This window comes from Pinus tabuliformis, chromosome 5_2 (assembly GCF_031772625.1).
Source record: "Pinus tabuliformis cultivar Carrire ecotype Pingquan chromosome 5_2, CPIR1, whole genome shotgun sequence".
Classification (NCBI taxonomy): domain Eukaryota; kingdom Viridiplantae; phylum Streptophyta; class Pinopsida; order Pinales; family Pinaceae; genus Pinus; species Pinus tabuliformis.
In genome coordinates this window covers 1,098,924,942-1,098,949,189 of record NC_142306.1, presented here as the reverse complement: position 1 = coordinate 1,098,949,189, position 24,248 = coordinate 1,098,924,942, and the positions used below count along the sequence as shown (strand labels likewise).

General features: G+C 38.0%; 1 protein-coding gene across 1 annotated transcript in view; it reads left to right on the top strand.

Moving 5' to 3' along the window:
• LOC149163072 (uncharacterized) overlaps positions 1 to 24,248 on the top strand; it is a 299,415-nt gene that overhangs the window by 156,565 nt on the left and 118,602 nt on the right. The gene's annotated exons all lie outside the window — the stretch shown is intronic.

Sequence of the window (24,248 nt, the reverse complement as noted above, 5' to 3'; positions counted from 1 at the left end):
TCCCTGCTCGTTCTCTCCTCCATGCATTTTCATTGCCAAACCTTGCAATCCCACGTCCATCCCTCAATCCGTCCTCCTCATTGTTGCGTGCCCTCTTCCCTAACCTGCGTTCTCCTTTATCGTTGCTTGTTGCTGCCAGGACCTGCGTCAAAGATCTCCCAACCTACATCACTGCCTTCATCCCCTGCTTCTTCATCAATCCAAAACTGCTAACCCTTCTCGCAGCTCCCTTTTGCTTCGCCTCCATCACCTACACACACGCTAAGCAAAACACCTTTCGATTTCTTTTTTTTTTATTATTTGGTTGCTCTTTGCTTTGTTTCCATTTCATTTTTGTTTGTTTTGATTTCATTTAGGTTAGTTTCTTTTACATAGTTTGATTTGTTTTTTTTAATGAGATTTCATTTTTTGATTTTATTTGTTTTGATTTTTCTTTATTTAAAAGAAATTTGAAAAGAAAAAAAAGATTTTAATTCTTTGACTTTGACTCTTATATTTTCGAATTTCATTTTGATTTGGATTTTGTTTTTTGTTTTGTTTTGTTTTTGTTTTTTATTATCGAAAATAAAAAAATATAAATCCAAAACCCTAAAAGCCTAAAAATAAAAAATAAAAATAAAAAAAAAAGAAAAAAGAAAGGGCTTCATTTTTATATTTTGTGTAACTAGAAAATAAATCGAAATAAATTTTCACATTTAAAGATTTTAAATTTTTTATGTGGCCTCTGGCCCATTAAAAAATTTAAAAGACATTATTAAATCAGTTTGATTTGTTTTGGTCATATTTAAAAGAAAGATCTTTATTAATCATTTACCACATTAAGTCTAGTTTCATAAAACTTAGCACATTGAAAAGGTTTTCCTAAGGACTAATCAAATTTGTCATTTTTTGAAATTCCTTTTTGGTGTCTTTTGTGCTAAGGTAAAAATCTAAAGGAGAAATTTTGTGGTATTAAGCATTTTTCATTTCTCTATAGTTAAACAAGCTTGAAATTTTTTATCCAAAGATTAACTATAGGAAAATTTTCCTAGATATGGGTCACTAAGCATAAATCTTTTAATTCTAGGATTGAAATTTGTTAGCATTTAAATTTCATGGTTGTTTAAAGTATTTGGATCTCTAGAAATTTAATTGCCAGAATATCTTGCATTTATTGAAATCTATCGTCATTGCTTGAATTATACAATGCTCGTTACATGTTATTATTTTCAAGCGATTGTTAAAGAACTCTGTTGTGGAATTATAATAGATTGCTTATCTCTGTTTCCTAACTTTAGTATTTTTGAACATCTGTTGACATTGATATTAAATTGCAAAGAAGTTTTTGTTCTCTTTGAGCTATAATTGTATCAGAAAGATTTGAAATAAGCTTGTGTTTTAATTGTAATATCTTTAGGAGTTTATTTTTTAAGTTTTCATCCATAAGGCGAGCATTTCATTTGGGTAGTTGAGAGCTTTTGTGACACAAGTGTTTTCGATCCTCGAGTCTAACTTCATCCCATCATCTAGTGCATTCGCATATAAGTTAACTTTGCATAGATAAAATTTACTTCCAACCATAAGCTTGGTCGATCGAGAGATAGGTATCCATCAATCTTTGCTTGAGAAGCCTTTTTTAATAGTACTTAAAACGACGACCTTGCAGTCGTTAGAGCCACAACTCTCTGCAGCGCCGGAGGCACCGGGTATGTGAGAATTTCAGGGAGGTATCGTTAATCACACCTTAGTGTGCTTCTCCTTATCTTCTCTTTGCCAATTACTACGAAATCAGGCTCAACACATAAAGGATTGAAGAATTCACATTTAAATAGGCATTTAACTAAAATTAACCAAGATTCTTGTATCTTACATTAGTTTTAGGATTTGCATTTCATATAAGATAGTCATTCATCTAAAGCAGTAGTGGCTAATCGATTACTTGATCTTAATTTTCCTAGCAAGATCGTTGACTCCATAAGGCATTGGTATCAATTGTTTAAAATCTAATCAAATCCTAAGTCTTGCTAAATCTTAATCAAGTACTTGATTGCCTCACTGTGTCTCTTGAACTGGTTGGTTCCCAATTAGTTCTTCTTCATTCCATTTTTTCCATAGGGTCTACCTCCCTTAGCTTGCTGTAGGGAGACAACTTAAACGGAGAGATTGGTGATCAGGGTGACAACCCTCGATTTGAGCCATTGTTGCGGTGCCTAGACATTCTGTGCGACAACAAGCCCAATGCCACTGTTGCCACCACCAAGATCCAAAAGATTGAGCCCGAAGATTCAAAGGAGGGGGAGCGACTCTTCCACTCATAGATGTGGGTGAAGGGTTCTCCGCTGCATTTCATTTTCGACAACGGAAGCCAAAAGAACCTCATTTCAGTGGAGGTCATGAAGCAGTTGGGCCTACCGACCACACCACACCCGTAACCATATACCAAGGACGAGATCTCCACGTCAGCCAACAATGTTGCCTTCCCTACAACATCAAGCCCTTCACAGATGAGGTACTATGTGATGTTGCTCCTCTTGAAGTTTGTGATATATTATTAGGCCAACCATACTTGTGGAAGTGTCATGTTGTGTATGAGTCTAGGCCTCACACTGTTATTATTTCTTTGGGAAATAAGTTATACAGGATACCGAAGGTAGCACCGCCTACCGCCATTGATCTCTGCGAAGCAATGCAATAAGATCATATCCTAGATTGGGAAATTTGTCTTCCTTATGATTTGCCCTCATGGCATGAAGAACACTGTGGCCACATACACAGCCTCCAGACAGGGCTCCTCCGCACAACAACAACAGATGGACAAGGTCGTGGAGGAGTATAGGGACATTTTCACCTCACCCACAGGGGTATCCCTGCACTGTTAGGTCAAGCACTCCATCGATCTTACCCTAGGTGCGCTGCTACCCAACAGACCGATCTACCAATGCTATGTTCTCAAGGATAAAAATTTGGCGGAGGGGATACATGGAATGAGATCTGTCTTCTCGAAATCTCAAGGATAAAAATTTGGTGGAGGGGATACATGGAATGAGATATGTCTTCTCGAAATCTCAAGGATAAAAGTTTGGCGGAGGGGATACATGGAATGAGTTTTGTCTTCTCGAAATATCAAGGATAAAAATTTGGCAGAGGGGATACATGGAATGAGATCTGTCTTCTCGAAATCTCAAGGATAAAAATTTGGCGGAGGGGATACATGGAATAAGATCTGTCTTCTCGAAATCTCAAGGATAAAAATTTGGGGTTCGAAACGTCGACATAAGAAACATAATACTGTGGATAATCCGGATCATGCTACTCCAAAAAACTACCACAGAAGCTTAAAGTCTAACGATGAAATTAAGAGGCAAATTCAGGAGTTGTTGGAGAATGGGCACATCAAGCCAAGTTCATCACCTCGTGGGAGCCCGATCGTGTTGGTACAGAAGAAAGACAACACCTGGAGACTTTGTATTGATTATCGAGCACTGAATAAGATCATTGTCTGGAATAGTTATATAATCCCACAGATTGATGACCTTCTGGACCAACTCAAAGGGGCCAAATATTTCAGCAAGATTGATTTGAAGTCCGATTATCACCAGGTGCCAATCGAACGCTCCGATGTGTGGAAGATTGCCTTCGAATCCAAGGAGGGCCTTTTCGAATGGTTGGTTATGCCTTTTGGGTTGACGAATGCCCCTGCAACCTTCATGAGGCTGATGGACGACATCCTGATCTTCAGCCAGAGTTGGGAAGAGCACCTACACCATATTCGACAGGACCTCCAAATCCTGTGACAACTCAAGTCGAGTGTGCCAATTTCGAGAAATGCACTTTTGGTATGACCCAGGTTCAATAATTGGGGTACATCATTGATGAGTAGCGTGTGCATGTGGACCCAACCAAGATACAAGTTATTCGAGATTAGCCAACCCCAACCACTTTAACGGAGCTACGTAGCTTTCTATGTCTTGCCAATTTCTACCGCAGGGTTGTGTTGGATTTCTCTCATATCATTTGGCCTTTGAGTCAAGTCACTAAGGGCGGAGTGAAATAAAAGTTTTTCTGGTCTGAATTCCAACAGAAGGCATTTGTTGAGTTGAAGTATCGCCTCTGCTCTGCGCTAGTGCTCACATTATCAGACCTGCAACAACCATTTGAGACTGAGACAGATGCCTCCAACTATGCTATTGAGACATTTCTTACTTAGCAAGGGCATTTGGTGGCATATCACCATGAGACACTTTCAGACATAGTCCAAAAGTATACCACCTATGACAAATAGATGTATTCCATTGTGCAGGCATGCCGACAATGGAAGCATTACATTCTATGGTAGGAAACGGTTATCCACACAAACCATCGACCTTTGTCGCTCATATAGACACAAGGAAAGTTGCAGAACGCTTGCCATCATAAGTGGTCCACATATCTGTGATAGTTCCATTTGAACATCAAGTACAAGAAGGGAAATACCGATAATGTTGCAGACTGTCTCAGTCGACCACCGATTATGGCGCTGACCACTGTGTTTTCTCCTTGTAATCTATAGCAAAGGATTCTTAATTGCCCTTTGTTTTCGATTATCCCATGTTCCTTGTTTTAATCTCGGTCTGAGAATTCTTAGTTGCTCTCTCACCCTGGTTAAGACCACTTCACCCAACTGGACCAAAGACCTGCACTATACTCTGTTAGCTTGCCCTTTGAACACTCCCTTTAGTGAATTAATTACAATTCTACTGCCCTTCTTTGACTCCATAGCCCAATGGTCCAAAGACGACTCTGTGGACACGAGACTTCAGAGTGGACGCATCTTTACAAGAGCGATCTAGAATTTGGCAACACATACCAGATGCTCTTGGAAGGCAAGCAAGTTCTAGATTTTCACCTCCAGGGCACAATGTTATGCTACCTGGGACGCCTTTGTGTTCCTTCAAGCGAGCATGTCAAGATGATTTGGGAGGCGCACTACAGTCGGGCCATTGGACATTTCGGAGTAGAGAAAACAATGGCAGTGTTGTAGAAGTATTTTTATTGGCCGAACCTTTGACAAGGTGTTGGGAAGTACATCAGATCCTCCAGTGTCTGCGCCATTGCTAGACTGACAATCAAGAAACACGATCTAGGCAAGCAAGTTCTAGATTTTCACCTCCAGGGCACATTGTTATGCTACCTGGGACGGCTTTGTGTTCCTTCAAGCGAGCATGTCAAGATGATTTGGGAGGTGCACTGCAGTCGGGTCATTGGACATTTCGGAGTAGAGAAAACAATGGCAGTGCTGTAGAAGTATTTTTATTGGCCAAACCTTTGACAGGGTGTTGGGAAGTACATCAGATCCTCCAGTGCCTGCGCCATTGCCAAACTGACAATCAAGAAACAAGACCTATATACTCCTATGCCTACTCATAGTCGGCCTTGGGAATCCATCTCCATGGATTACATGTCGGGCCTTCCTTCTACTAAGCATGGAAACGACTGTGTTTTCGTGGTCGTCGACAAATTCTCTAAGATGGCCATTCTGGTAGCCTATAAGAAGAGTATCACAACAGAAGCCACTACTAAGCTCTTCTTTGAATGAGTGTGGGTACACTTTGGGATCCCACAGTCCATTATTTCAGATCGAGACAACAAGTTCCTAAGTACATTTTGGTCAAGCCTCTGATCGATGTTGGATACCAGGCTCACCAAGTCCATGACCTTCCAACCCCAAACTAATGGCCAAATAGAGGTTGTCAACAGGATGATCGTGCATATTCTGCGCATGTATAACTTGAAGCATCCATGCACATGGGATGAAATCCTCCCCTATTTCCAACACAGCTACAACAGAGCTCTCCATAGCTCAACTGGCCACAACCCCTTTCCGGTGGGATTAAGATTCCAACCACTATGTCCCATTGATGTGGCCATACCATTTGTAGCCACTCAGGCAGATTCAGCGTATGTCCAGTCTAGAGTTGACAGGGCTAGCAAGCTTGTTGAGTGCGCTCAACACATTCGCTAATCATAGTTTTAAAAACCGGAACTGGTGACCAGACTGGTCCACTTAATAAACCGAGTTTCAAATCGGGACCAGTCAAACCGGGACTGGTCAGATCTTTAATGAACCGGTCTTTAAAAAAATAAATGAAATAATTAGTTTTTAATAAAAAACTTTTTTTAATATTTAAAACCATGATTCCAAACCAATAGAGACAAATTATTTAAGGTTTTCTCATCTATATACCATGTAAAGGTGAATATGTCAAAATGGCACCGAGTGCAATACGTATCAACAACAAAATACATAATCAACGAGGTTCTAAATGGCCTCAGAATCCGAAAACAATCCTCTAAGCTATGGGGCCACTAACCTACTACAAGTCTACATATTAGTGATCAACATTATGATCACTCCTCATCATGATCAAACTCATCACCACTACTAGACAAGGGATCATCAACATGAGCTACATAAATAATATGGCCTAGAGTTTGAGGACTCCTAAAACTCCTCTAGAACTTTAGTAGTAGTAGTAGTAGCAAAAATAAACATCAAAACTACAAATCACTAATCAACACAGTCACTCATGAAACTCATTATTGATTCAATGCTACTAGAAATGGGATTATCAACAAGAGATACAAAAACATTATCTAGTTCAAAGTCTTCAGACTGGGATTGCTCAACCTTATAACATGATAGAAATTGAAAAAGTTTAACATGCCTAACCAATGATTTTGGTTTGAGTGAAGGGTTCATCTCCTCAACCTTATAATGTGGTAGAAACAGATTAGCATGCCTAGCCAGTTGTTTTCCTTTGAGTGAAGGGTACATTCTTGTAAAGGACATGGTAGAGGAGCTCAACAATCAATACCACCAACATCAACAAAGTTCAACAATCGATGCCACCAACATCAAGCTTCTTAAAGGGCTTCATGCTCTTGATCAAATGGCAATCTCATACCCTCACGCATGATAGAATCAAATGGAAACATTGCAAACCCCCAAACCATGAAATCCTGAAAACCATTAAGTTTGCTGAATTTTGAGTGAAATCTAAAATTCTAGTTTCTCCATATGAAATCCAATGAGTTCGAAACCACTCTCAAACATCTTGAGTCATTTCATGGTAATGTTAAAAATTTAAGTAAAAGGATGAAAATGAAAAATAAAAGAAATGTCACTTTTACTTTAAGAATTTAACATTACCATTAATTGCCAACATTGCTAGGGTTAAGATGTGTCAGCAAATGAGAGGGTAGGCATACTTTTCTTGGAGGGGTTGTTTTTGGAGGAAAGCAACCCCAAATTTCCCTCTAAACAACTTCAAAACTCACAAAATTGCATTATTTGGGGTCTGTAGCTGGCCTGGAAATAAACCAGTCGATTTATGATGGAACCGGCCGGTTTGTGGTCAAACTGACTGATTCCATCATAAACCGGCCGGTTTGGTCCGGTTTTTGTGATTTTTTGGTGAAGTCAGCCCTTAAACAGAGTTTTTTGCCCGGTTTGACCTGGTTGCCTAATGAACTCGCTGGTTTGACCGGTTTTTGGTTCATACCGACTAGTTTTTAAAACTATTCTACCTGTAGGTCCATGACATATTGGACATAGCCAATGTTAAGTACAAGCTTCATGATCAACATTGGGTGTCACACAAGTTCCAGGTGGGCAACAAAGTTTGGTTACATTCGCATAAGGAGCGCCTCGCTGGGCCCCACCACAAGCTTCGCCCACTCTGATATGGGTCGTACACCATCACCAGTGCTGCAGGGGACAATGCCTTCAAGCTCAACATTCCAACGTTCCCTGGCTCGCCCCCAATATTTAATGTGGATCGACTGCGACCATACTTTCCCCATTGTTGGACATATCCGATGGCGCTGAGCAATTGACACCAATAGATCTCAACCCAAGCTGCATCGAACAAGCCACAACTGACAATATCATGGATAGACAGATCAAGAACACTCGCCAGCAGAGGATCCAACTATATCGAGTTGTCAAAGCAAGCCCACTCCTTCATCAGGGCAAGTGGTTCACCAGGGACCAGGTTCAACAAAAATTTCCTCACCTCATGGAGGCTCTTCACGCAATGGGGACCATTGCTTTCTAAGGGGGGAGGACTGATCTAGGTGGATATTGGTGGCCAACCGCCTATTCCAACTAGACCTCCAGTAGGTTTCATAAGTTTCCTTGATTATAACAGCATTTACTATTTGTAACGACCACTAGCTGTATGCGCAGCGAAAATATTTAAAATACTTCGTAGACAAAGACATCCATCGTAGGGTAGTAATTGTAAATTGTATATTGTATAAAGAATTGATGTAAGATGATACAAATGAGAATGAGAGTCATGTATATATAGCCAGGTAAGTACCCTTTCACTAACGGTTATGTCCTTAGGGACATACCTTTTCATTAATTGCTAACTATTAATCATTAATCTTATTTGTTGTCTTTTACATTATTTGTGTCTATTTTTATATAAATTTAGTTTGCTACATTGCCTTCCCCTTCAAAAGGCTTTATCCTCAAAGCTTACCGATGAAGGATCGGTTCTCTTTTGTTGATCGACATATCTTCTGTTGACACCTAATCATCAGGATTGGGTGAATAAATACAATTGATGTAAATAAATAATAAGAAATATGAACAATCATTGGGAGATGAAGTGAACAACCTCCCTCATGTATATAATAAAGACCTACCTGAAGGAATAAGATGAATTAAATTTGTGGAGTTACTACCTGGCCTGACATGGTATCAGAGCCAGCTTCCGAAATTATTTGTAACTCCCTTCTGCCATTTTCTTGCAGTCTATCCACTGCCCCCTGTGGAGTCTGTCTACTGCGCTCTGTGGGCTCTCTGCCATAATTATTGTCTGTGCCATATTCCCTCCTTTTCTTTCTACGCTCTGTGGGCTCTCTTCCATAACCGTTGTATGCCATTGTCTACCATATTCCATATATTCTCTGGTCCAACCTGCCGGATATGAACCAGAGATTCAATATTGTTCAAGCTAAACTCAAACTTCTGTGAAATGCGATTCAAATGCTCTCCTGCTAACGTTGAAGCCATATGCGTGAAGCAATCTTGCCTTTCTTTTACTGCTAAAGGGATTCGAACCATCCATCCTTATTTCTGGCCATTTCCAGCTAAAACTGACTGTGAATTGGTGGAAGAACTCGGCCTTGTGTGAAATGCTCTAAAGTCGAGCTCAGGAATGCCCGTTTCGGTCTAAGATGCATCAGGCGCCCTGAAAGTGCCAATGTGGCTCCGTCTCACTTGAAGGACCTCAGTCCCGCAGCCGTCGAAGTCTTTTGAACGCTGGAGGAAAGAGTACATTGCTTATTTGATCGTCGGGATTTTCCTGCTTGTATTTACAGAAGGTGAGATTGTCTCGGCTGGGATCCTCACCGAATTTATGAATGAATTGCTGTTTCGTCATATTAATTTCCGTTTAGGCAACATCGTAACCGCGGTCCTTGAGCATTTGCATTAAAGTGATACGGATTCTGTAGAGTTTCTTCTGCTCTGGAGCGCTATCCCATATTTATTTAACGCTGCCATCGAATTTAAATATTTAACGCCTACCATATTACATTGAATGGTGGCTTATCTTTAACGCCAACCATATTACATTGAATGTTGGCTTATCTTTAAGCGATGCTCCCATATTACACAAGTCCACCCATTTACGCTGCCCATATATTGATACATTGGCTTGGTATCAAAGCGCTGTCCAGTTGAATGCGCTGTACAATTTTGTGTATTTACAGTCTTGGGTATTGACATTTGCTATCCAGTTGAATTTGCTGTCCAGTCATATCAGAATTATATTTTTTTCCCATTAAGAGTAAAATTTTGCAACAGAAGTTTTTTGTTACAGTATGCATTCAATCATATCCATGGTGGGAATAGTTCTCACTGGCAAGGAGAACTATCCTGAGTGGTCCCGCATGATAAAACACACCCTCATTTTCAATGAGTTGTGGAAAGGAGTGTGCATTGGAGATGGAGACAAAGAACCAGAACAACCTACCTCAGACAAAGAGCTCACCATTTGGGAAAATAAGAACAACAAAGCTTATGCATTAATTGCAGCATCTGTAAATGAAGAGGTGAGTCGCCATATTTCGCCATTATCAACTGCTTTCAAAGCCTTTCAAAAGCTGAAAGAACTCTATGACTCACATTCTGCACTTGAAGTTGTTCAACTCATGATTAAACTCTTCACTCTTGAATTACAAAATAATGATCCTCTTGCTCTTGCATCCGAAGTAAAATCTATAATGCATGATATCAAATCCACTAAGGTTGAATTGGATATTCCTCTTATCGCTTTTCTCAAGGCACTTTATCCTACTTAGTCCAATTATCTTGAGTCATTGCAAGCAAATGGAAATCTCAAAGATATTACCTTTGACTCTCCTGTGAAAAGATTTGCTGAAAGAGAGAAAGCTTTTGGAAAGAAGACAGCCCCTGAATCTTCTGAAGAGGCTGTGTGCCTTGCTCATAAAGAAAGGAATCCTGCTCAAGATTCTTCTAGAGGAAGAGGTGGTCGAAGAGGAAGAGGAATATATTTCAGAGGCAGGGGGGCAGACACTCTCAAGGAGAAAAGGCAGATCTGCACTACATATGCTACAAAAGAAATGGATCACATGATGCCTCTACATGCAAGTTACCATGGGACAAAATAGAGCAACGAAGAAACCAACAGAAAGGTAAAACTAATGACACAGACAAAGGTAAAACGCCTGAATCCGCTCACTATGTTGTGGCACAATGTATTATTGGAGTAAATGAAGATTTATTTAATGCTTCACTTGCTTCTTGGAAAAATGATTGGTTGCTTGATTCAGGAGCAACTTGCCACATGACTCATAGAAAAGATTTTTTTGAAGAATTTATTGACAATGTTGATGGAGTAGTATACTTTGCAGACCAATCAAAAATCAAGCCATCAGGGCTTGGCACAATCAGGCTTAAATTGCCTGGTCTTCCAGACTTTCTTTTGCATCATGTTCTATATCTCCCACAGCTCAAGAGAAACTTGCTGTCCTTGGTCCACATCCGCCAGCAAGGTCACTCCATTCATATGTTTGATGGCAAGCTTGAGGTGAGAAAAGCATCTGACCACTCACCTGTCATGAGGGGAATAGAAGAAGAAAGGCTTCTCAAGCTGCAAGGTACCTCTGCTCGTGCGCAACATTTCTCATACAATTCTCATTATGAAGAAGGTACAGTTCCATCAAGTTTATTATGGCATGCTAGATTTGGACATTTGAACTATGACAGCCTCCGCTTGTTGAAGAAAAATGGTGTTGCTGGTTTGCCTACAATTCCTAGGAAATTTAAGCAATGTGATGCTTGCATTCTAGGAAATCATAGCAAACAGTCTTTTCATGATTCACATTCAAGAGCACATAGAAAACTTGAACTCATTCATTCAGATTTATGTGGTCCAATGCCTGTTTCTTCTGCAAATGGAAATAAATATATGATGACATTTATTGATGACTACAATAGAATGTGTTGGGTTTATTTGTTGAAAAACAAATCTCATGCTTTTCAAACATTCAAGAACTTTCATAAATGGATTGAAAATGATGCACAATCTCATATTGGGTCTATTCACACTGATAATGGAAAAGAATACAAATCAAATGAATTTGAAAACTATCTTTGCCAACATGGGATCAAACATCAAACAACTGTGCCTTATAATCCCCAACAGAATGGTGTAGCTGAAAGAATGAATAGGACAATCTTAAATATGGTACGATCCATGCTCTTCTTCAAAAATGTAAAGATAATGTTTTGGGCTGATGCTGTTCTATGCGCTGCATATATAAAGAATAGATGTCCATCTAATGCTATTAGAAACAAGACTCCATATGAAATGTGGTATGGGCATGTTCCTTTAGTAAAGCATCTCAGGGTATTTGGCTCCACCTGTTATGCCCTGATACCAAAGGTACATAGAAACAAACTTGGTGCAAGAAGTCGTAAGTGTATCTTTCTGTGGTATTCTAATACCTCCAAAGCATACCGTCTCTATGATGAAGTCAATAAAAAGTTTGTTGTATCTAGAGATGTAATTTTTCTTGAATCATCCAAAACCGACAATATTGTTGAGCGACAACTTGATCGCTTGGATAGATTCCAAGAATTTGATAATCAGATTCCACATCTTGAAGGGGGGATTCCTATACTAGATCAACATGTGGATTCTTCTTCTGATGAACCCTCTCCCCCGCATGAAACTCCAACAATGGATGATGCTTTAAGTGATGTGATTGATAGAATTGGGAGACTCAATCTTGATTCGGTGCCAACTCAATCAGCGAAGCAGCCTGGACCATCTGAGAAAGGTCCCCCAAAGTGGCTAACAAAGACACTTGAAAATGTTCAACTTGATGAGGTTGGAAAGACAGGAACTAGAAATTCAAACCGGCAAAATGGAGGTGATGTAGATGACTCTAATTCACCTGTTGATATGAATGTTTCTTATGATTGTGAATTGAACTTGTCTACAGGTTTTGAACCAACTTCCTTCAAAGAAGTTGCTTCTAATGATGAATGGAAAGAAACGATGCAAAAGGAGTATGATGCCCTCATAAAGAATGACACTTGGAAGCTGGTTGATCCTCCATTAGGAACCAAACCAATTGGCTGCAAGTGGGTCTACAAGAACAAGTATAAAGCTGATGGCTCACTTGACAAGTACAAAGCTAGGCTTGTGGCAAAAGGTTTTGCATAGAAGGAAGGGGTCGATTATGAGGAGACTTTTGCCCCCACAGCAAAATGGGCTACCATCTGGACACTCTTTGCCCTAGCAGCTTAGAACGGTTGGAAAGTCCATCAAATGGATGTAAAAACTGCCTTCTTGAATGGAGATCTAAAAGAGAATGTTTTTATGTCCCAACCTGAAGGATTTGCTGTGAAAGGACATGAACATAAAGTATGCAAACTTGTGAAGTCCTTGTATGGCCTCAAACAAGCACCGCGAGCCTGGTATGAAAAACTAACTGAGCATCTTCTGAAACTCAATTTTGAACATTATGATCTTGATGATGCAACTTTATTAGTCAAGAAAGTTGGCAAAACAGTTGTATATCTTGTGGTATATGTAGATGATCTTTTGATGACAGGGAACAATGAAAGCTATATTGCATCCATAAAGAAGGAATTGGGGAAAAGTTTCGAAATGACTGATTTGGGCTATGTTCATTACTATCTTGGTATTGAAGTAACTCAACATCCAAAGTCCATATTTTTTTCTCAAAAGAAGTACATTGGAGATCTTTGAACAGATTTGGCATGACAGAATGCAATCCTCTTACTACTCCAATGGAACAAAACTTAAAGCTCACATCTATTGAAGGAAAAGAATTTGAGGATGCAACAAAGTATAGACAGCTTGTAGGAAGTCTCAACTACCTAACTACTACCAATCCAGACATTTCGTTTGTTGTTGGAATCCTCTCCAGGTTTATGCAAAAGCCTTGTGAGGGACATTGGTCTGCTGCAAAAAGAGTTCTAAGGTACTTGAAGGGAACTCAAGACTTTGGAATCAAGTATACACAGGTGGACGACTTCAGTTTGATTGGATACTTTGATTCAGACTTCGATGGAGACAAAGAAACTGGGGTATCTACTTCAGGATATGCTATGAGTCTTGGATCAAGAGCTGTCTCATGGAGATCACACAAACAATCTGTTCGAGCAGATTCCACAACAGAAGCAGAAAACGTGGCAGCAATTGAGGCAACAAAAGAAATTGTGTGGCTCAGGAAAATTCTTGAAGATTTGCAGGTAAAACAAGTACAATCAACTACACTCATGATTAACAATACCTTTGCAATAAAGTTGGCCAAGAACCCAAAGTTCATTGATTGAACGAAGCACATCAATACTAAATTTCATCTGATTTGAGATCATGTTGAGGCCAAGACAATCCATCTCCGTCATTGTTCCACTAATGAGCAAATTGTAGACATCTTCACCAAAGCGCTTGGAAGAGAAAAGCTTGAACGATGCTTGGACTCACCAACATCCCTTCAGATTAAGGAGGGGAATGTTGACACCTAATCATCAGGATTGGGTGAATAAATACAATTGATGTAAATAAATAATAATAAATATGAACAGTCATCGGGAGATGAAGTGAACGGTCTCCCTCATGTATATAATAAAGACCTACTTGAAGGAATAAGATGAATTAAATTTGTGGAGTTACTACCTGGCCTAACATCTTCTTATTTATGAGCTTTCATCTTTGTTGATGCAAGACGATATGATGTTCTCAGAGATAGACAAAATTGCTGTACTGAAAATGGATCAGACCATCCTAGATTAATCTTCTGGGAAATCTTCTGACCCTTGGAGCTGTGTAGTGAATAGTTATCGTATGACTGGATTGAGCTCACTTCAGTATTCTTCGGAACATAAGTTTGTTGTTTAGGTTCTGCGTGATATAAATTTGTAGATTTATTAAGGCGTCTACTCTTGTGATTCAAATGTAGACAAGGGTTTTTTCTTATTTGAACTTCCTTAAAAGTTTTTATGGAAGTTTCCTGATTTCCATCAGGCATTGTTGTTGTTGACTTAACCACTGAATCCTTATTTGGGGTGTCCTCTGTTTGAACGACAACCTCTAAGTACGTTTTTACTTCAATAGGGTTTGGATTTGCTTGAACTGTGGGATTAGTGGTATTGATGTTTGTTTCTTCAGTTTGGACTGCTACATCTGGAGATTTTGGTGCTTCCTTCGCGACAAGTTCTTTGAACCTATTCGTCAATGATTTATTTTTGTCCTTGAGTTTTTTAATCTGTTTGAGCAGATTTTGATTATGATTTTTGAGACGTAAGCATTCCTCATTCTCTGAGTCAACTTTATTTTGGCCTTCATGCTTCTCATCTTTTAAACACTTGATTTGTTCTACTAATGTTTTGTTAAGGCTCTTTAAACGTAAATTTTCTTCTTCTTGTTCTAATAAACGCTCCTTGAGTTCCTTCTTTGATGCTTTAGCTTTCTTGACTTGTTCGAGTAGTTTTTCTTGGTGATCTTCGAGGCGCGAATTTCTTTGTCTTTGCTGCAGATGACTTCTTCAAGTTCTTTTTGCTTATTTGATATAGTGTTTTCGTTATCTTGAAACATCAAGTTTGAGATATCCTTAAGGTCTTCTAATGAAGATTTTATTGATTTTGATTTATTTGTTATGTCTCGAAACGTGACCATCTTCCCTTTATAAGGAAACATCAAAACTTGTTTTGCTATGTTTAACATGAATGTACCCAAATCCTTAAACCAGGGTTGACAGAGTATGATGTCTGTCTTTTTATCCATCCTTACAACATGAAATCAAGATATGTACTCATCATGACCTATTGTCACTTGTAGATCACTAATTTTATACTCTTTTTGGTAAAAAATAATTTTCTTTACCCCAATGCGTAGCTTTGGAATTAATTGTTGATTTTCCAAGTTGATGTTGATATAATTTTTATTGTTGCTTGGGCTGATGGCGACATTAACTTCTCTTGCTTGGATACTTCCTTTTAATGTAATTACTCCATGATCTGTAACTGAAAGACCATTATAGGAAAACCTTTCTTCCTTCGTCATTTTAGAATTGAGCTCCATCATTTTTTTCAATGATTGATCCCATTTTGTTTTGTCGAGATGACTTTTAGGTATATATTTAATGTTCCTTTGGACTTTGTACTTCAAGCCTCCTTTAAAAGAGTTTTTTAAATAGATATATATATATATATATATAATTCTTCAAAACTCTTCTAATCGAATTTCCTAGTATCCTTAATATTTTATAACTCCTTTATATTCTTTTTATATTTTTCTACTTACATTTTTTTCTTCCTTTTGTACTTTAAAAAGAATATTTAAATATCTTTTCAATTCGCTTCTTTTAAATATCTTATTTTCCTTTGTATTTATTTTTTAAATTGCATATCTCTTTAAACTTTAATTCAACTTCACTTTAACGTAAACTCTTAATTGATATTTTCTCCTTATGTAACCTTTTATAATAATACCCGCTTTGTACTTATATATATTTTCAATAATTTTATGACTTGAACTTTTCTTTAAATACCCCTTCATAATATAATACTTCTCTTTATGTATCTTTTATGTATAATATTTTTTTTTCTTTTTTCTTTTTGAAAAGTTACAACCCTAGTGAAACATGGCTATTCACCTCTTCGGGTATAATATAAAATATATGTTCACTTATGTACTTTTCACTCGGTTAATGTTCTCCACGTAAAAAGTAGAACTTACCATTCACATAAAGAGATTTTGTATTCCTTTTGTTTTTCTTTTACTTTTAAAATACCATGGGCAATTACCATGGGTTTCTACAACCACGAGCTTGTAAACCACTTAATGAAGACTCAAGATAATATTATCTACTCTTCCTCTTCTTACTTATTGTTTTAAAGATATTTGGAAAGATTCCCTTTTGACTTTATCATGCACTTTTTATCAAAACGCAGAACCTTTTTTTTATATATATGAATGTTCTCCGACTATATTTGTTTTTTTTCTAATAATAATTCCTTTTTTCCTTTATATTTCAAATTTTGATCTTTTTTTGTGCTTTTTTTTATCAATGGCCAAAGGCCTAAATGGCGATATGGAGAAACCCCAAATTCTAGTAGCAAAACGCTTCAACGACAACGATGTTGACGAATTTCGATGGCCAAAGACTTGGTCAGATTGGCTCTGTGCAACGATTGAGCGACCAAAGGATCGAACAACTCCGATACCAATGTAACGACCATTAGTCGTATACGCAGTGGAAATATTTAAAATGCTTCGTAGACAAAGAGATCCATTGGAGGATAGTAATTGTAAATTGCATATTGTATAAAGAATTGATGTAAGATGATACAAATGAGAATGAGAGTCCTGTATATATAGCCAGGTAAGTACCCTTTCACTAACGATTATGTCCTTAGGGACATACCTTTTCATTAATTGCTAACTAATTAATCATTATCTTATTTGTTGTCCTTTACATTATTTGTGTTTATTTTTATATAAATTTAGTTTGTTACACTATTTTAGCAATTTTTCGGGTCCTAAACTTTCAGATTTGTTTTGACCCACTAAACAACATTTTTTGAGGTCTGCAACAGGCCTGTAGCTGTAGGCAGGGGCTTGCCACAAATCCTGTAGTACTAAGAGAGATCTTTCCAATGAGGTATCGTATGCGCCAAACAAAAATCATATGACCAAGTTACGACCCCAGGAAGTTGGCTGCCCAACTAACCCCAACAGGGCCTGCTGTCACCCAGATTGTATAGACACCACAACAATGCTCAGGATGGGGGTTGTCACTCTGATCCTCGCCCACTCCATTGTAACTAGGTTTGGTGTTTACAAATGTAATTTTGGTCTTTGTACTTGTCAAGAAAAATAAATATTATTTTTGTAAATGATAAGAATGCGTTTCTTGCTCATTCCATAGGTCTAGGAAAGTCAAAGAGTCAAAGACATGTATAAAGAGCTCTTCTTGAGCATATATGTAATGTATATGAGTCTAGCTAGTGACTAGATTAGCCCTCCAAGACCAAGTGCAATCCTCCAAGACAAGCACAAAGAAGTTTGCCTACAAAACGATGGAGAGACAGATAAAGTCGGCCTCGAAATGAAAATTAACATCAAGTCGGCTCATATATGAGGACACATCTTTTTAGTGGACATGTCGGCTCAAATATAGGGGCAAACCACTATATATACCCAGTCAGGGTTTGCGCAAAAAAGAAGAAACAAGATCACGGATATCTCTGAAATTGCGGATGAAGTTCAGGGTATAGTATTTCGGATAAGGTATAGGGTTACAATATTTCGAATAAGTACAAAAGTACAGTATTTCGGTGTTGATTTGTGGTAGCATCTGACGTGCTCTAGCTATGAAAATTTGTGGAGAGGCTAAGGAAAATAAGATCTCCAAAACCCAGAAATCGTTTGGGAAATTCCATCCGGTTGGAGAGATATTAAAATAATTAATTTTTTTAATGGAGTTCCTAAGTCTGAACTTAGGAAAATTAAAATATTAATGGGTATTAATATAAAACTGGGTGAGAAGGTTCTAAATGACGAGGATGAAGCCAAATCTAACTTTAGTCGTTGATTAGGGACTTAATCTCGATCGTTGAAGACTCAACGAGAAAAATATAAGAGGAGACTTGAGGGTCAGTTGGAGATACACTAGTAGATACTAAATATCTCAAGGAAAATTGATTCTCAAAGAGAAGAGGATCGATTTTAGAGGGAGAGTTGCAGGGTGGAGGAAGAGGGGGGATTAGCAGCAGTCAGGGAGCTCAGAAGAAGTGACGCAGGGGCTCTGAGAGACAACACAGAGGGAGACGCAGATCAGAGAGATGCAGGGATGATGCAGAGAGGGACCAGAGCTACGCAAAGCCACGCAGAATGACTCAGGGCTAATGTAGTAGAGAAAGGAAACTCTCCAGGGTGTCAAAAAGTCTCGGAGAAAAGTCTCAGGTGTTTTCTCCTAGTGTCTATGTAAATTTTTCTATAAAGCGATTGTTGCTGAAGATTAATAAAACCCTCCCCTGCTACACCGATTTTCCTGCATTGGGTTTTTCCAGGGACAATTGTCCAAAAATAATTGTGTTGATGTGATTGATTCTTGTGCATGTATTTGTTTCTGTATAATGATGTGATATCTGCAGTAGAATTTATTTTAATATTTACTGAAGGGATTTCATAAATAACTTATTGGGAATAATAAGTAGGTGAAATAAATCAGTTGCTGCAGTAATAGAATTTCTGTTTAGAAATTTCCGCATTCGGATGGGTGCAGTGAACACAATGTCTCTGCAATTTCGGGTGTAATCATGGTGCAAGAAATTATAGTCATAAGGAATTCGATCAAGCATATCTGTGTCTCAGCCTCCTCACAGTAGTAATGATCACTGTCTCAACATAATTGTGATCCCACAATAAGACACTCTCGACATACTAGACACAGTCATAATGGCAACCATGGTCTCGGTTATAATCCTAGTGAAGACAAGGTCACGATGCAGATCTCGGTGCATTGATAAAGACATGTTATCAAAGTCATGATGAAGACAAGGTAGAGACCTCGTTGACATAGTGATAACCTCAGTAGAAGTGCAGTTATGATCTCGAGGAAGGCACAACTATGATGAAACAGTCATGATCTCGGTGGATCTAAGAGCAACTCTCATTCATATGGAGATCTCGTGAAGACCTCGGTGAAGGTGCAACAATGATGTTGCAACAGTAATGAAGATCTCGGTGGTGCAGTAGTAATGGCCTCAGTGGTGCAGCGATGATGATGATCTCAACAGTGACAAAGAAGAGGATTGGTGTCTTGGTCTTGGAGTGGCGTAGAAGGTCAAGTGTCATGGTCTTGGTATTTGTCAATTGGAATCTCTATAAGAAGAATTATGTGTGGGTTTTCCTCTCCAAGAGGGAGAGGTTTTGGCCCTGGCAAAATGCCACATCTCGTGTTCTTGTTGTTTTTGGTAGCTATTTGATGAAATAAGAAACACACACTCTAATAATGTCAAAGAGAAGATTGTGCTAATAAGAAAATTAAAAAGGCCTCACAAATAGTTATTAGAAAAGAAGAATCTCATTAACCACATGTGCCCTAGATTCTTCAACATGGTATCAGAGCTAAGGTGCTAAAGTCTAAGGAAGGGTAGAAAAGAGACATTCAAGGATCAAGTTTGTATCTAAGCGAATAAAAAAGATGAGTTTGAAAAATGTACAGTGCTGCATCTCATCTTCATATCAAGGAACAATCTCAGATATCATAGTCTTGTTGGCAATCACAGTTTCGGGTTCATACTACAAAACTCAAATCTATGTCATATCACAAATGTTGAAGCAACCATGATATTACAAAACCACAGATCGATCATCCTCTGCAATCTCGGGTCTGCAATTCTCAGGTGTACTTCACAGTCTCAGTGCTTCCAATGATGAATGGCTCAACGTAACAACAAATGATACTTCACAATAATGCTACATGATCTTAGTACACATGGATGCTTTATGTCTCGGGCTCATAGTGATATTCTATACCACTGCATGATTTAGGGATGCGACTACTGTAAGAACAATAATAGTCTTGGATCTCCTCTAAAAGAATTCAAATCAGTGGCATTATAATCTCTCTTCGTGGTGTCAAGATCACAAAACCTCCTCAATACAAATATCTCACACAGTTCAGTTTCTCATATTTACAATATATCTTGGTTTTGCAGCATGCAATCCTGGTGACATCACAATATGCTAAGTGTTGCATACTACCTTGGTAAAGTCACAGTTTGGAGATAATGTTGCTAAGAAAAACTAGGATAAATCTACTTGGGCTAAAGAAGTGTTAGCTCCTCTATTCTGGGCAAGCAGTGCTAAGTCTCAGTGCCATAAAGAGATGATCAGTATATACACACTGCATGATCAGTATTTACTATTTACACACTGCTGCTAATACTCCACAGTCTATTTATGTTTCAGCAATACAGTACCATATATCAATAATCATAAAGACCTGATAAGGAGTCAAAGTGCCTTAGAAGTTAAGATGATGAAGCAGTTTCGAACATCATAATAACATATAGTCTGGAGCAGTTTTTGTCATGCTTGGTGTTGGACAATGCAAGGAGTCTTGGTAAGAGGTTTTCAATAATGCTCTAACAAGAATCTCATTCAACGAAGCATCAAGGTAAGAATTTGCTCTTCATGTGCCAAGTAAGTATCTTTCATGGTTATGATCTATCTTTGATTTAAATGACTTCGTTGTACAAATCGATATGCTGGTCCTTGTATAAGGAGGATAGTCTCTGTCCTTATAGATAGGTGAAGTCATTGAAATAGGTCTCCTTTGAATTCATGAGAAGAAAATTTTAAAGTCCTCTCACATAGATAATATTGGAGACTTAAAAGAAGCTGGAAGAAGAAAAGATGGTCCTTAAAGGACAATATCAAATAGAGGAGAAAAAGAAAATTCATGCTACTGGTTAGGATGGAAGGAGCTGAATGGATTCCATGATAAGAGGGAGTAGAATTCTTTAAGTTAGCCTCTCTCTATAAGTCTCTTTCTAGGCTCCTAGATCCTGCATAGAATGTGACTACAATATGTTATAGGATGTGGTGTAACATTATGGAAGTATTAGAAACAAGATCTCGTGACATCATCACAAGGGTGACTATGATCACGAGGATAAGTAAGATGCCTCTGTCAACAACTTAGGGTTTCTATGAAAGAAGGCAAGTTGTAAGCAACAACTTTGCAGAACTCAAACATTTGAAGAATGCTCATCATGCAACAAAAGGGAAACATCTGCTGGATAGGGATCTTTAAGATCCTCAAGATTCTCTGATGGAATCTTCACTATGATTCACTGATCTAGGGATGAAGCAAGTGTTTCAATAGAAACTCCAACCTGTGGAGTTCATGAATAATGATATGATGACGTAAGAGCAGTTCAAGGGGTTGAAGATCTTTCAATCAAGGAAGCTGCTGAAAGAAGCCTGGACAACCTAAAGGTAAAATGAGGTATGTATACTTGTATTTAAGTTTTATAATGTCATGTCGTATGGTTGCAGATCAATACTTCTATCTTAAGAAGCATGATCGAAGGAAAATGATCTCCTCCTCTAAAAGGATGCAAAAAGACATAAGTCACACCAAGATGAAATCAACATAATATGTCCTCATATGAAATATGAGGTGGTTGACTACAATTACATAACTTTGAGTAGAAAACATTGATCAACTTTAGTGATGGAAAGAATGTACCAGACCTCAAAAGATACCACTGTCAAGAAATATCAGTCCAATGTAACCAAGATCAGTCATCAAAGGAGCTCACAGTCATGCAACGACAAGGGATATAACACTTATTAACTTCTTATGATTAATGTGTGTCAAATCTTATTGTTTTTAGGCTTGTTATTATTATACTTCTTGTGATTAGGCTCTATATGCAATGCTTTAGATCTGATATATTATGACAGTTTGCAGTAGGTCACATCTGGGAGAGGATCAATGCTCCAATGCCTTGCAGCCTCACTTCAACAACTGATATGTCAAGTGCAGTGACCAAATAGAAATGTTTTGGCTCCAAACAAGTGGTGTGACCCTTCCAAAAGGCAACGTTGCTCCTACAACCACAAAATGTTAGCCCTAGATATGATAAAGAGTAAAGAACATACCTCCAAAATGCTTGCGACCAGGGCTAGAAAGGTCTCTAGGCCTTGCGGCTATAGAGCTAGAGAGAAAAATTTGATGAACCATTGAATACCCAAGCCCAAAACAAGAGTTAAGTCCCTTTCCCAAGAGGATGTCAGGCCTGTAATCAAATACATAAGCCTTTCAATAGATCAGAACTTGTAATAGCAATATTCCCAATCAAAACAATGATAACCCTTGCAAAAGTATGAGATTAGACCTGCAAACAAGGTCAGATCAGTCTTGGATCAAATGCAATGAGTCTACAAGCCTTCCAAGACCTGTGACTACCTAAATAGACCTAGTAATTAGACTTTCGACCTTCAAAGATTTTTTTAAGAAGCCTGCAACAAGCAACCGGGTCGGATTTTGGCAAGAAAATGATGAAAATAGCCACAAACATTATTTGCAAAGTTTTTGAATGATGAACCCTTGTAAAAAATCTGAATTTATGATGAAATTAGGGCTCTTAGGGCTTGCGGCCTTCTTAGAAAAAATTGTTGAAGGAGAAGAGAGCCACAATACTGAAGATTGAACCCTTGATAGGACTATTTAGGCCTTAAACCTCTCACGACTTTGAAAAAATGCTAGATGGCCTTCAAGAAATGGTGATGTTAGGCCCAAACCCTAGTCGTCTAGGCTAGGTGAGGGCTGAAACCCTCTAGGAATCGATCTCCTCTTTGATCTATTGAATATCCACCTGCAAAATAATTTCAAGAAGAAACCCTAACCATCCCACTAGATTTACAAGAAAGTGAAAAATAAAAACCCCAAGTGGCTTATATACACAAGCAAAAATAATTACAAGGGTTAGAAGAAATAATATACAAATTATCTACAACATTCACAAATAAATTTAGCTCTAATTAGCAGATCTATCTTTATTTGCACAAATTGATTGGAGATAAATGAGTGAAATAAGTTTTTTATATTAGAGCCATGGCCAAGATCTCTGCAAAACAATTGCTAGATACGTCCTAGAAGTTTAACACGATGGGCTCTTGATTTTCTTGTCTTTGGAGTTGGCTGGTTCAGCTGAAGACTTACCCTCATGCCCAAGATATGAATATTGATGAGATTTCTACACACTTAAGATCAAGTTATTAGATCAATAGAGGCTAGATCACACAATAAACCCTCAAAATCTAGAGATACTTGCTAGATTAATCAAATTTAATGTGCTACTCTAAACCTAGTAACTAATGCAAGATACCTATGCAAATAGTTAATCCAACCACTGGCTAATTGAAATAATAACTGATTGAATTATTATTGAGTAGAGCATTAGGAACATGATGTAGAAAAATATTACCAAGAAGCAAGAATGGAATTCCATCATGAATAAACCCCCAAAGACTTTTGCTTTATTATTCCAGAAAAAAGATTACAACCAGTAGAGCTTGACTCAAAGCTCGATACAAATGATCTTCTGATAAGTACAACATACAATGAGGAGCATAGTAACTTTCTTATATAGAAAATGAGAGCATCAAACCCCTCCAAGTGGAAATAATGACTAGTTTCCTTGATCCATGGCTTGATCCTTGTCAAATTAATTTGATCCCTTGATAACTGGTGCACAAATCTCCAAAAGAATTTGACCTCCTTGATTGTTGGGTTGGATGGACCAAATTTTGACTTTTGGGTGGTTTTGGACCATTGGAGAATCTTCAAAAAATAGAATTATCGTAATTCTCGCATTCAAATAACCACCTTGACCCAGAAATTCAATTTTGCTGAGAAAAAAATTCCTTCTGGCGGCAACAAATTTTTGGACTGGAACTTCTTGCCTTGGAAATGAGTCCTTTCATATTTTTTACTTTGAAAAAGGACTTCAATAATTTTTTGATAAATTTTCCACTTGGAGAGAATTTAATTTTCTCTCATTTTAATTTATGATTAATTTACGGTTAATTAATTTTCTTTTATTTTGCCAGAAAATTAAAGTAAAATACTCTAGAGGGGATTAGACATATTTTTCACCCTCGAAGTGGGTCTAAAAACTATTTTGGCGATGA